Raw genomic sequence first — 13231 nt, forward strand, 5'->3', positions numbered from 1 at the left:
ATGATATTTAAAAGTTTCACAACTCTAAATAAGAGAGGAAAATCCCCAGGCCTGTTTCTTTAAGTTTCCTCTGCTCTTTCTCTTATCTACCTTTCCCACACGATAACCCCCCTCGGTATTGTTACAATGGGGAAGTGTGTGTTTGGTATCTCTGTGTATCCATTATCTTTCTGTTTGCCTATGTGAAGGCAAAAGACTAGTAAATATATCATGGCAGGAGCACAGGTTCTCAGTGCTTTGCAATGCTCAAATCATCAAATACAATGTCACAGTTATGTAGGATCAAGTCACTAACAGACAAGGAATGCTCACTCTCAGTCAAGGTAGAGACAGATTGAAACATCATATACATACATACATACATACATACATACATACATACATACATACATACATACAGTGATAGGCTGCCAAAAATTTTACTGCCTCACTGAGCGTGGCTTATTTTGTGGGTGTGGCTTGTTGATCATATGACTGGGTAGGAGTAGCTTGCTGACCATGTGACCGAGGTGGTGGTGGCTTGACAATCATGTAACTGGGGGTGGCTTAAAGGTCATGTGACTGGGTGAGAGTGCCTTACTGACCAAGGTAAGTTTTCAAATAGGTGCTTGGACTCTTTCACATTTGATTAAGTCACATTATTTGAATAGCCACAAAAAGGACAAATGATAGACAGCATTATTTGTTCAGGAGCACAGGAGCATTTTAAGGTTTTGTACTGAACCCACAAGGTTCAGTATGATAACAGATTAGGCAAGTAGCTCAATTTTCTTTAATTGCTATAAAAGTTCATTTCTAGCTAATGATTAAAATGATTTCAGCGTTTATGGGTAAAAACATACTATTTAATTATTTCCTATTTTAAAAGTAATTAAGCATCACACTAAGGTACTACAGAAGGAAGGACAATAAAAAACTATTAAGTATTCAATAAATAGTGCATAAACTTACTAACCCCACTGCGTCCCCCTGTGGGGGCAGCAGCCCATCACTGCATACATACATACATACATACATACATACATACATACATACATACATACATACATACATTTGTGTTGAAGGTTCTAACTTCCTAATACTCCTATACTACAAAGGCTAATTTATTAAGGCTAAGATTTTAAAAGTAAAACGTGACCCAGTTTCTGAGAAATATGTAGCTCCTTTAAGCATCTTAGAAAGCTCAAACACAGGTCTTCCGGCAATGTTCAATATTGCAGCCCTGGGTCTGCTTGATTTCTCCTGAGTATTTCTTTGTTTCTTGACCTACTGCTAAGGGCATTTTTTATACTTCAGGCCCATGGTAAAGCCTCATTTAATCCTGTTAGAAGGTGGCACTCTAGGCTGGTAAGATAGAACCCTCTGCTTTCTTCCTCAGGGAAATAAGCATTAAAAAAAATAAGTCTGAATTTGTAGAATGACTTAAACAAATACAAAAGACCTGGTTACTAGTGAGTCATTCAATTTTTTTTTTGCTGCCCTCAAAGATTACTACAATAAAAGTGACCAATAAAAGAAAAGAAAAGCCTGTGCTTTTCTATATGGTCATTTGTGGGAGGGTTTTCCTCTTTACCATTCTCATATTCTCCAGAAAGTCACTTTTTTCCCAATAGCAATAACTTGACAAACCCAAAGATCGAATTGGCAGCTGAAGTGACACTTCAGCTTTCATTGCTACAATCACGTTTTCCCTCAATGGAAATAGTGAGACAGAAAGCCAATGCCAATTTTGCAACAAAGCTAGATACCAATATTTGCTCCAAATGCAAATTTAGATAAAGGATATAAAGTTCAATCGACATGGCATAACTGCAGAAAAGGTACTAAATTGACAGGGTTTTAATTTATTTTTTTTAAAAAATGCTTTAACAATCTTCTGGGTCCTATAAAATATCTAACATGGGACCCTGCCCCTCAAAAAGTAGCATGGCCCACATTAAAAATACTTTAAGAACCAACCTTAATATGTTACTTTAGATAATTAGAATGCATCCGAATACTAATTGGCAGTCTGACATGGTTATAAAAAAGAAAAATATATAATTTCAGGTTGCATCTATAGAAGTGTTGTATGAAAATTAAGGGAAGGGATAATTCATGACATTGGACCAGAATATCTCCGAGACCGCCTTCTGCTGCACGAATGAATTAATGAATAAATAAATAATAAATAATAATAAATAAATAAATAAATTCAATTTTTTTCTCTACTGATCAAACCTACTTCATATATAGCCCATAAGCACCTAGCCTTAAAGTCTTCAAGGATAAACATGGCTCTATAAGGATTCACACAAATCAGAAAGGATTCAGAAGAGGACAGCAAGGTTGATCAGAGCATTGGAAAATAAATCCTAGGAGGAAAATCTGTAAGAACTGGATATTTTTTAACTTTGCTCAAGCTTTAGAAAAAAGTCTAAGAAGAAAGCACAGTTTTTGAAGGAATCCCAAAGGTGCTTTTTCAGGAGGCAACTGGAATGTCTTGTTTTTTTATTTGATGATTTCCCTCCCTCCACGCAAGACACTTCTTTTTTTTCTAGAAACCTGTTCATACTCTTTCAAAGAGTCTTCATTCCAAAATACATAGCTAAAAAGTCTATGGAAATTCTCTGTCATCCAGGTCATGGTTATCCCAAAGGTGCTTTTTCATGAGGCAACTGGACTTTCTTTTTTAAAATTTGAGAGCGTTTCACTTCTCACCCAAGAAACTTCTTCAGCTGTGACTGGATGATGGGGAATGGAAGAATTTATATTCCTTGCCGATAGATGATCATTTGCATTCTTTTAGAGAGTTGTTGCAGCCACTTGAAGGAATGTCATCCCTTATTGCAAAGTAATATTTATTTATTTATTCCAATACACAATGAGGGTTTTAGTGGGTATATATATATATTTGATACATACAGAATATAGTTGTCGGCTATGAATAAATTAACTGCCTTGAAATGGTCCTGGGTTGGGCCTAGAGGCAAAAAGGAGCTGTGACGTTCCTTCAATATACCAGGGTGATCCGACATAAAAAAACATATAGCCCCTCCCTGGTACAGAGCTGGAGGGATCAAGATCTGGTGGTTCGACTGCTAATTCTCTGCCTTACAAGGCAGAGGCTGCCAGATCGAATCCCAGTAAGGAAGGGTGTGGCTAGCTGATGAGGCCAGAACAAGGCCGAAATGGGACCATCCTAGTCTCCCTTAATTTTAAAATTTCAGCTAAAAACATATATATATATATATATATATATATATATATATATATATATATATATATATATATATATATATGTAGATTGTTCTGAGTTCGGGTTTTGCCCTGTGTAATATTTTGCATGTTTATGCGACGTTTCGGCGAAATCACATTCACCATCATCAGGCTGAAGTTTCCAAGCTTCGTGCTGTTGTAAAATGGAATGTTTGCAACTGTCATTTCTTCCTAGTATATAGTGTGGGGGTGGAGATTTGGTTTGAATGTAGCAATTAGATTGGGTGATTATGTTTCAGTGATCTGATTGGTTGGTGTAATCATAATTATTAGAAGGATTGACATGGTGATTTTTATGAAGTGTTTTTGTTTAAGGCTGGTTTCCAAATTTCAAAATTCCAAATTCATAATTATTAGAAGGATTGACATGGTGATTTTTATGAGGTGTTTTTTTTTTTTGTTTAAGGCTGGTTTCCAAATTTCTGGTAGGCGGGACGTGTCATCTCTTTTATTTATGCAAAGGGGGCTCCTCTCAATTTCTATGGCTTCTAGAGCAATTCTTCTATATAAATTCTCTGTTTTGTGAAGTAATTTAGTTTTTTCAAAGTCAATTTCGTGCCCTGTTTTTTTAATGTGCTGGACAAGGGAGGAAGTCTTTTCTTCTTTTTTAACTGCATTCACATGTTCTGCAAGGCGTGCACTTACTCTTCGGTTGGTTTGTCCAATGTATGTGGCTGCACATGTTTTGCAAGGGATTTCATAGATTCCTTGGTATTCCAATTGGATTTTATCTTTGGGGCTCCTTAGGATATTAGATATTTTTTGGTTGGTGCAAAATGAAGTTTTGATGTTATGTTTGTGCAGAATTTTACTAATTTTGTCTGTGGTGCCCTTGATGTAAGGGAGGATGGTGGTACCATTGTCAGAACATGTGAATGCAGTTAAAAAAGAAGAAAAGACTTCCTCCCTTGTCCAGCACATTAAAAAAACAGGGCACGAAATTGACTTTGAAAAAACTAAATTACTTCACAAAACAGAGAATTTATATAGAAGAATTGCTCTAGAAGCCATAGAAATTGAGAGGAGCCCCCTTTGCATAAATAAAAGAGATGACACGTCCCGCCTACCAGAAATTTGGAAACCAGCCTTAAACAAAAAAAAAAAACACCTCATAAAAATCACCATGTCAATCCTTCTAATAATTATGAATTTGGAATTTTGAAATTTGGAAACCAGCCTTAAACAAAAACACTTCATAAAAATCACCATGTCAATCCTTCTAATAATTATGATTACACCAACCAATCAGATCACTGAAACATAATCACCCAATCTAATTGCTACATTCAAACCAAATCTCCACCCCCACACTATATACTAGGAAGAAATGACAGTTGCAAACATTCCATTTTACAACAGCACAAAGCTTGGAAACTTCAGCCTGATGATGGTGAATGTGATTTCGCCGAAACGTCGCATAAACATGCAAAATATTACACAGGGCAAAACCCGAACTCAGAACAATCTACATACATATACCCGTGAAAATTTACGAAAACAAATATACACACACACACACACACACACACACAGTAAAATACATGATGAAGGTTATAGAGGAGATACTCATACTAAAATATATCTAAGAAAGAATAGAAAAGAAGATATAGTAATAGAACATATCAATGAAAGAATAGAAGAAGAGATATAGGAATAGAAGAAAGGTACAGGAGATATAGGAGAGGAATAGGACAGGGGACGGAAGGCACTCTAGTGCACTTGTACTCGCCCCTTACTGACCTCTTAGGAATCTGGATAGGTCAACCATAGATAATCTAAGGGTAAATTGTTGGGGATTTGGGGATGACACTATGGAGTCTGGTAATGAGTTCCACGCTTCGACAACTCGGTTACTGAAGTCATATTTTTTACAGTCAAGTTTGGAGCGGTTAATATTAAGTTTAAATCTGTTGTGCTACAGGAAAGCAAATTCCAACCGAACATTTAAAAAGAATTTCTAGAAATGTGAACAATTTGGCAATAGATGTAGATGCAGGCTGAAAAGAAAGTTCTGTAATAGAGTGAAAGAAAGTTTTTTTCAAGCAGAGCTGAGGGACTTATTTATTAGGAATGCTTCATTTGCATCTACCTCAGATAGGGGAAGATTGTCTCAGGCTATGAGACTCTTCACATCATTTTTCCAGGTGGCGAGAGACTATGTTCTCTTCCATTCTCTTTATTATCAACCTAGCTTCCAAAATTAATGTTTCATTTTGTTTCCATCATTTTCATTTTTCTCCCTTGAAGAATAAAGACCTAATGGCAGGAAAAGCTCTTTTAACACCATGCACTGAATAATTGAAGTATAGCATGCATAAATGTGAATGATGCTTTCTTCAATTTATGTCCAGAAGTTCCTAATGATGGTATGTAAGAATCCGGAATTCTCTCTGATTTTCAAGGTAGATTTGTCTACTAATGGTACTACAGCTAAAATCTAGATGGTTAGCTAAATCTAAGCCGTCTTCAATGGCACAACAAAAACATTGCTTCAGGCATGAAGTTCCTGCAAACAGCAATTTGTCAATATGTCAAACAATAGAACTGCACCATATCTAGTTGTATTAACTGAAGCCTCTTCAACTTGAAGGAGAGCTTAACAAACCTTCGGAAAATCTTTCTATGCCTTTTGTGTTGCTGTCTTGAAAATTAGCAATGGTCACTCCTCTTTTCTTCTGCCTTAAATGAAGTGAAGTGATAATTTTGACAAAAGGATCTGACAAGAATGAGGATTCTTACTATTTCATGACACTGCACTATAACATCCACAAATGCATAATCCAGATGACTGATCAGAAGGCAGGCTTGCACTGAGCAAAAGTGACAAAAGTGATCTTATTGGTATATGTTTACTCTGTCCATTTACATAACAGATCAAGAAACAATTTTTCTCCTCTACATCACATACAAATTAATATGCATATACCTTAAAATATTAAAATAAAATACATAGGCATGTTTTTATCAATCATTCAAAAATCCATATCTTATTCTGCCCTTACATCAACAATCATCAGTCTACCCCCCTTTCCCCCCTTATACTCCCCTCCCTCTCTCTTTATCTCTTCCTCCAACCTTCTAACTCCTTCACTCCCCCTCTACCTCTCTCTACTCCTTCTCTTCCACCTTCTTTACTCTTCCCAGAGTGTTTTTTGTCCTAACTGAACTCATAATTAGTAGACTGATGGCATATTCTCAAACTTTAAATTAACAGATATCCCCCCCCCCCCAAAAAAAAGCTACCTCCAAAAAGAAAACCTAATTTTGTCTTCTGGGTTCTCCATCAATTTAATCTAAATTTTAACTCCAACTTAACTGCTGTTGGCTTAACTTTCCAAACTAATTATTATTTTGTGTGCCTCTTAATTTAAGGACTATTGCTTCCTCCCCCACCCCTGCAGTGTGGTTCTGGCCCAGTTCTGGCCAAACTGGAACTTCTGGCAGTGCAGATATTAGGGTTCCCCAGCAGAGCATGGGGAACTCCGTAGCGTTGTGGCATTGGCCATGCCCCTACTCCCAGAGCAAGAAATAATTTGGCTCCTCTTTTTGGCAATCTGGTGCCAGACTGAAATTATTTGCCATAATGCTGTGATGTGTAGTGAATTAGCTGAGATATATTTTTTGGCTTAAGTATTTATCATGTGCTTTATTTTGCCCTTGTTATTTACTGTAACATATTATGTTAAGAATAGTTGCAGGAACTAGATCTAATGAAAGGAAAGACCGCAAAGAATAGGTCAATCCACTTTTTGAACCAAAGCAGCTGAAGGCGGGACAAGACACAATGGATGTAAACTAATCAAGGAGAGATCTGACTTAGAAATAAGGAGAAATTTCCTGACAGTTAGTATAACCAATCAGTGGAATGGCTTCCTTTCAGAAGTTGTGGATGTGCCATCACTGTAAGGTTTTAAGAAGAGATTGGACAGCTATTTGATTGAAATAATATAGGGCTCTTGCTTGAGCAAGGAGTTTGACTATAAGACCTCCAAGATCCCTTCCAACTCTATTATTCTGCAATGTGTTGATTTTATCACATGGACTTGCATATTTTTGTTGTTTTATTAAACATGCCCAAAAAGAAAAGAAGAGGAAGGAAAAAATATATTTCTTAAGTTCATACACTCTTATGCCTAGGAATATGGCAGAATTTCTTCACCTAATTAAGCTCAAATCTCTGCCCAAATCTGGAATCCACATTAAAATACAAAAGTAGGCTGCTCAGTTTAAAGATAACCCTCCATGCACAATTGGTCCCACTGCTACATTGAACTTATAGTTGACATTCAAGTCTTGTTAAACAATTAGATTATTAACATATAAAATCTGTGTATCTAATAGAAGGAAACAAACAGAAACTAAGCATATTCATGAATGTATGTATATATTTGTATGCAGATCTTCAACTGGGACTCTCAACAATAAATTGCTTATCTGATACATGACAAGACTACAAATGAAGAGTGAGTTTTGGAAAAAAAAATCATGGTACTATTGCCACATAAAGGCAATACCTTGCCATATAATGGCAATTTCCTTTGTTTGTTTGCTTTGCAAACAAACCTGAAACCTAAATCTCCTCTTACCTGTTCTCCTTTGTAGCCAATAAATGTGCTTATATACTGTATATTTCAAAGATAATGCTAAGAATTTACAGATGAATGGAACCATTCATTTTAACAACTTCAAAATTACAGCTTTAAACACTAAAATCCTGAAATCTATACCGATGGATGAAATTAGCATTACTTTTGAGAACTTTACTGGATTTTGAATTGAAAATGATTGAAGGTTTGCTATAACACGTTATTACATGCATTTCACTTCCTTCAAAGTGTTATTCTGGCGTTTGCTGCCTGTGTAATGTCATTTTCTGACATTCGCCTCCCAAATTACAATTGAAATATTTAATAATGCAGTATGTGGAGATTTTATTCAAAATATTATTGTGACAATAACGCCACCATTAAGGACCAATGACAACAACTTCCTTCAGTTTCTCCTTTTTTCCTTTGTTGCCCTTAAGTGGACTTTGCCAGCAGCAACAGAAATAGAAAAATGAAAGTAGGACTGCTCCTTTCTGAAAGCCCTTTGCCACTCTTCTGGTCCATGGCAGAATTTTATAGTTCACAATTCCCTTCTCTTTATTTATTTATTTATTGTTAGAGTTGGAAGGGACCATGTGGGTCATCAAGTCCAACCCCCTGCCTAAGCAGGAACCCTATAGCATCCTAGCCAAATGGCAGTCCAATTTCCTCTTAAAAATGTCCAGAGTATTGGAGTTCACAACGTCTGCTGGTAGGTTGTTCCACTGGTTGATCGTCCTGACCGTCAGGAAGTTCTTCCTTATTTTCAGGTTGAATCTCTCCTTGGTCAGCTTCCAGCCGTTGTTCCTCGTTCGGCCCTCCGTTGCCCTGGAGAATAAAGTGATCCCCTCCTTTCTGTGGCAACCCCTCGTATACCTGTAGACTGCTATCATGTCCGCTCTGGCCCTCCTTTTCTCTAGGCTATTCATGCCCAGTTCCCACAGTCTCTCTTCTTAAGTCTTGGTTTCTAGACCCCTGATCATTTTGGTTGCTCTTTTCTGCACCTTCTCCAGAGTTTCAATGTCTTTTTTGAAGTGTGGTGACCAGAACTGAACATAGTACTCCAGGTGTGGTCTGACCAGGGCGTAGTATTAAGACTTCCCTGGTCTTGGAGTGTATTCCCTTGTTGATGCAGCTTAGGATTGTATTGGCTTTTTTGGCTTCTGCTGCACATTGTTGGCTCATGTTTAGTTGATTATCCACCAAGACTCTGAGATCTCTTTCGCCGTCACTACTACTGAGAGGGGTTTCTCCCAGGCTGTATGTGTGTTCAGGTTTTTTTTTTACCTAGGTGAAGGACTTTGCTCTTGTCGATGTTGAACATCATTTTGTTGGTGTGGGCCCACTGTGTTAGTCTGTCCAGGTCTTAATTATCAAAACATTAACAGTGATGTTAAAAGCCAGGGCTGCAGTTCATGTCATAATAAATTTGGTCCACAAATTGCAAATCAATGATAGCTCTATGATTAAGTGTTTTACCTCATGATTCCAATCGCACTTGGCCAATAAATAATTCTATTCTATTCTATTCTATTCTGTTCTCATCCCATCCCATCCCATCCTATCTTTTCAAAAACTCAATTTAAGTAAAAAACTCAGTTTAAGTGATGCAGAGACTTGAGTTTAGTTGTTTTGGCATACACTAAATCTCAGTGTCTTGCAAGACCAAATCCTCAGTCCAGAAGCTAGAATAACTTCAACTAGTGTGGATTCAGTAAGCGTTGTCAGTAAATAATAATTTGAGCATTTAGTTATCCATTTCTCATAATTTATATGTTTTCCTATTAAATGACTCTATATGGTTTCCAACTGAGAGCATAATATTTTGGGTCCTAATATATGATTAGGAATATAGTCTCATCAACTAGTATAATGAACATATGTGTTAATGATGCTCATGAAGAATAATTTTCCCACTGCTATCTAATATTCAAATATTTTATTTGAATAGTTCTCTTGCAATGGTTTTTCAAGCCTACTTACATCTCTCTAAGCAATTTCCTTTAGTTTATATAGACTATTACATTCATTATGCTTCTTTCTTTCACATTAAAGACTGGGAGCTTTTCATGACTTTGTCAATCCCTTGATTGTTTACATTTTTTTAAAACTAAAAAATGGTATTAAGTTTTAAACTAAATGCAATTTTCCATTTACATACAATTGCATTGAACTGGAAGTTAAACAATTGCATTTTCTTATACTTAAGAACTTTTCTAGATAAGAACCTGGTGTTGAAGAATTTTTGCCTCTTCTTAAGAACCATTTTCTACTTAAGAACCCAAGCCCGGAAAAAATTCCCAGGAAATTTGACAGCGGCATGAAGGCCTTGGGTTTCTCTCTCTGGCGCAGTGTATGGAAGGCAGCCTTGCGCCGGGTGTATGAGAGGTGCATGCTCCTCCTTGCCACCTCAGAGTCCCTCTTTTTTTTAAGCCTTAAAGTTTTGAATTTTTTAAAAATTCTTTTCACCTCACCACTTCCTTCGGCAGCGACTGTCCTCCTCCTCTTCTTCCTCCTCCTCTTCCCACCCAAATTCAGAGCTTTTATTTCTTTCCTAATAGGTTTGCACACATTATTTGCTTTTACATTGATTCCTATGGGAAAAATTGCTTCTACTTACAAACTTTTCTACTTAAGAACCTGGTCACAGAATGAATTAAGTTCTTAAGTAGAGGTACCACTGTATTTTATTTTTTTAAAAAGATGTCTTTATAGTTTAAATTCTATACATCCTAGATTTAATGGCCTTGTTAATTATATGCAGACCTCTGTATGTGCATCAGTGTCCTGCAAATAAGGGAGCAGCTATTTCATAAAGCTATCTGTTCTTTGTCAGTGAAAGCCCAACTTTCTATCATTTCAAAATTAAGATTGAAGAAAGCCTATAGATAAGGTTATTTCTCAGACAAAAAAAGAGGGGGTGTGGTGGAGGAACAGCCATTCCTACCGTTTTCTGTCAGTATGTGTCTTCATAAGCATATACCCATTGGGGTTAGAATCAGAGAAAATTCTTGAACAAAGATTCTGACCTAAGCAGGGTTCTTTGAAGTTAATAAAACATTGTTTTCAAATAATTCATTAAGGGAAAGCTCTATGGGTAATTCAACATTGTATACACTGCTTTGGTATCCATACTGTTCTTCAACTTTTTGCACTTTCGTCTGTCTCATGCATATAATTTTTTTTGTCTTCAAGCTCTTTTAAAAAAGAAAATTGTCATTGCCTAGAAAATTGTCAGATACTGTATGGAAGGCACATCTCATCATTTGCCTCTATTAAGCTTCTTAAATTTTATTTCTATTCAACCCATATTTTCAGAGCCTGAAGCTGTCGAGTTGATGCACAAAATATTCCAAGGCCTGGGGAATAGATCCAATTGCTGCAGTACTGCTTCAGATGTTAAAACATCATAATTGAAATAAGCATCTCAATGAAGATCTATGAAGTTGTATTAGGATAAAAAAACCCATTGATCTTCCAATTGACTACTAACAAATGAAGAAAACTAAGTTTTCCTCATTCCAGCTGTCATGGGATTGGAAGATTAAAACTTGCCTTCCTGGCAGATTTATTAATCACAGTTCTGCTCATCTGGTGGTTAAAGTGTAGTATTGTAGGCAAACTCTGCCCACAGCCTGGAGTTCGATCCTGAAGGGGCTCAAGGCTGACACAGCCTTCCATCCTTCTGAGATTGGTAAAAAGAGGACCCTGAAGTTTGGGACCACTATGCAAATAATTCTTCTACATTGTAAACCGCCCATAGAGGTTTAGAGTTAAAGTGCTATGGGGTGGTATATAAGCTTAAAAACTACTGTTTGCTATTTTTAATTCTGCAAATCAGAACAGACTGCCTTCATATACTGATTCTAGCTTGAATAGTTTATATTTATACAGAGCTTTGAAGATTCTTATCTCTCATAAACTTGGCTCATGAAATAGTCAACCACATCAAGTTCTGGATTTTCCTTCCAAAAGCACTTAAGACACAACGTTTAGTGAAATACTGCGAATGATATGAAAAGTGTAAAGACTATCATGATGCCTTCTCCTCTCCAGACATATGGGAAAAAAGTAGTGTTTCTAAAAAAAAAATATCAAATTGAGTTAAATAATTTATTCAAAGAGAAGAGTTGAATAAGCAATAGGACTTTGAAAAACATCACAAAAACATGACATTAAAAATGCAATAAATTTAAATTGGTTATGATTTATTTGCGTTCATAATAATTCAGTTCTCACAGCATGTCGAGTATTATCTGCTAGAAAAATAATCTGAGAGAGTCAAAGGCTAATGGTTCCAAACAGCCAAGATTGAAGGTGCAGCTTCCCATATTTATGGGAAGCAGCCTGAAATAGATTGATGGATTGTTGTTCTGTTTAGTGGTGACAGAAATTATATGAGTAGATCAGATAGCCAATCATATTTTAGGTCCACGTGATTTATCAACTTTTCATTACAGCTGATCCTGACTAGCTTTGTTATTGTAAAAAAAAACAACCTTTAAGGGGTTACAATCCCCTTTTCTAAGAGGTCTGTAAGGGGCGTGCATAAGTGCACCTTCGTGCCTACTCTTCCTGTCCTAATGTCTTTATATCTTTTCTATCTCTACTTTATACTTATATTATGTTAAACATACTACAATACTATACTATATCTGTATGATAAACAAATAAACTAACAACCCAACCAACAAACAATCTGAATGTTGCATACATTTCTTTCTTAGTTTCTTAATAAATGTTCTATTGAAAGAGGAAATATGGAAGAAATTATGGGAAAACATGTTCGGATTACATGAAAATATAGTATCTGAATTATATGTAAAATTCCATAATGGAGGCAAAGAAACTACATACAATACTGTAACAAAGCTGCATTTGAAAAAAACCCAATTACTTTCCTTAGACAAACTGGCTGAACTGTTTCTAGTTTAATCTTGAATTCTGAAAAACCCACAGAATTTTATACATGAATCCATTAATCAATGTTCCATAAAGTAATTTATATATGTTTCATTGGACAAATTCATTATTTAATAAACACAGAGCTGGAAATACATAGTGTTTGAAAGTATATCGTTAAATAAGTTATATCAGAAGAAGAGATAGGAGACCTTAGGTGCCACATGGCCTTTGCATAATAATTACTGCCGTTGGGCAACAGCATACAATTTGTTTTTTCCCTGCTGCTTTTTGTTGTGGGTTTTGTGTTGTCACCCATACCTTCTTGACAGCTCAAGCACTCTCTATTCACAGAGTAAAGCAATTCATGCTGCCAGTCTGAGCTGACTAATTAATGATTATTAATACTTAATCCTCACAGTCTACAAATATATAAAGCTGTCACATAGGGACTTTTGGTGCAACCAGAAGTTGGCAAACAGGCC

General features: G+C 36.2%; 1 protein-coding gene across 3 annotated transcripts in view; it reads right to left on the minus strand.

Annotated features, from left to right (window-relative positions):
- SPOCK1 (SPARC (osteonectin), cwcv and kazal like domains proteoglycan 1) overlaps positions 1 to 13231 on the minus strand; it is a 585260-nt gene that overhangs the window by 95073 nt on the left and 476956 nt on the right. The gene's annotated exons all lie outside the window — the stretch shown is intronic.

Source organism: Erythrolamprus reginae, chromosome 2 (assembly GCF_031021105.1).
Source record: "Erythrolamprus reginae isolate rEryReg1 chromosome 2, rEryReg1.hap1, whole genome shotgun sequence".
NCBI classification, from domain to species: Eukaryota; Metazoa; Chordata; class Lepidosauria; order Squamata; family Dipsadidae; genus Erythrolamprus; species Erythrolamprus reginae.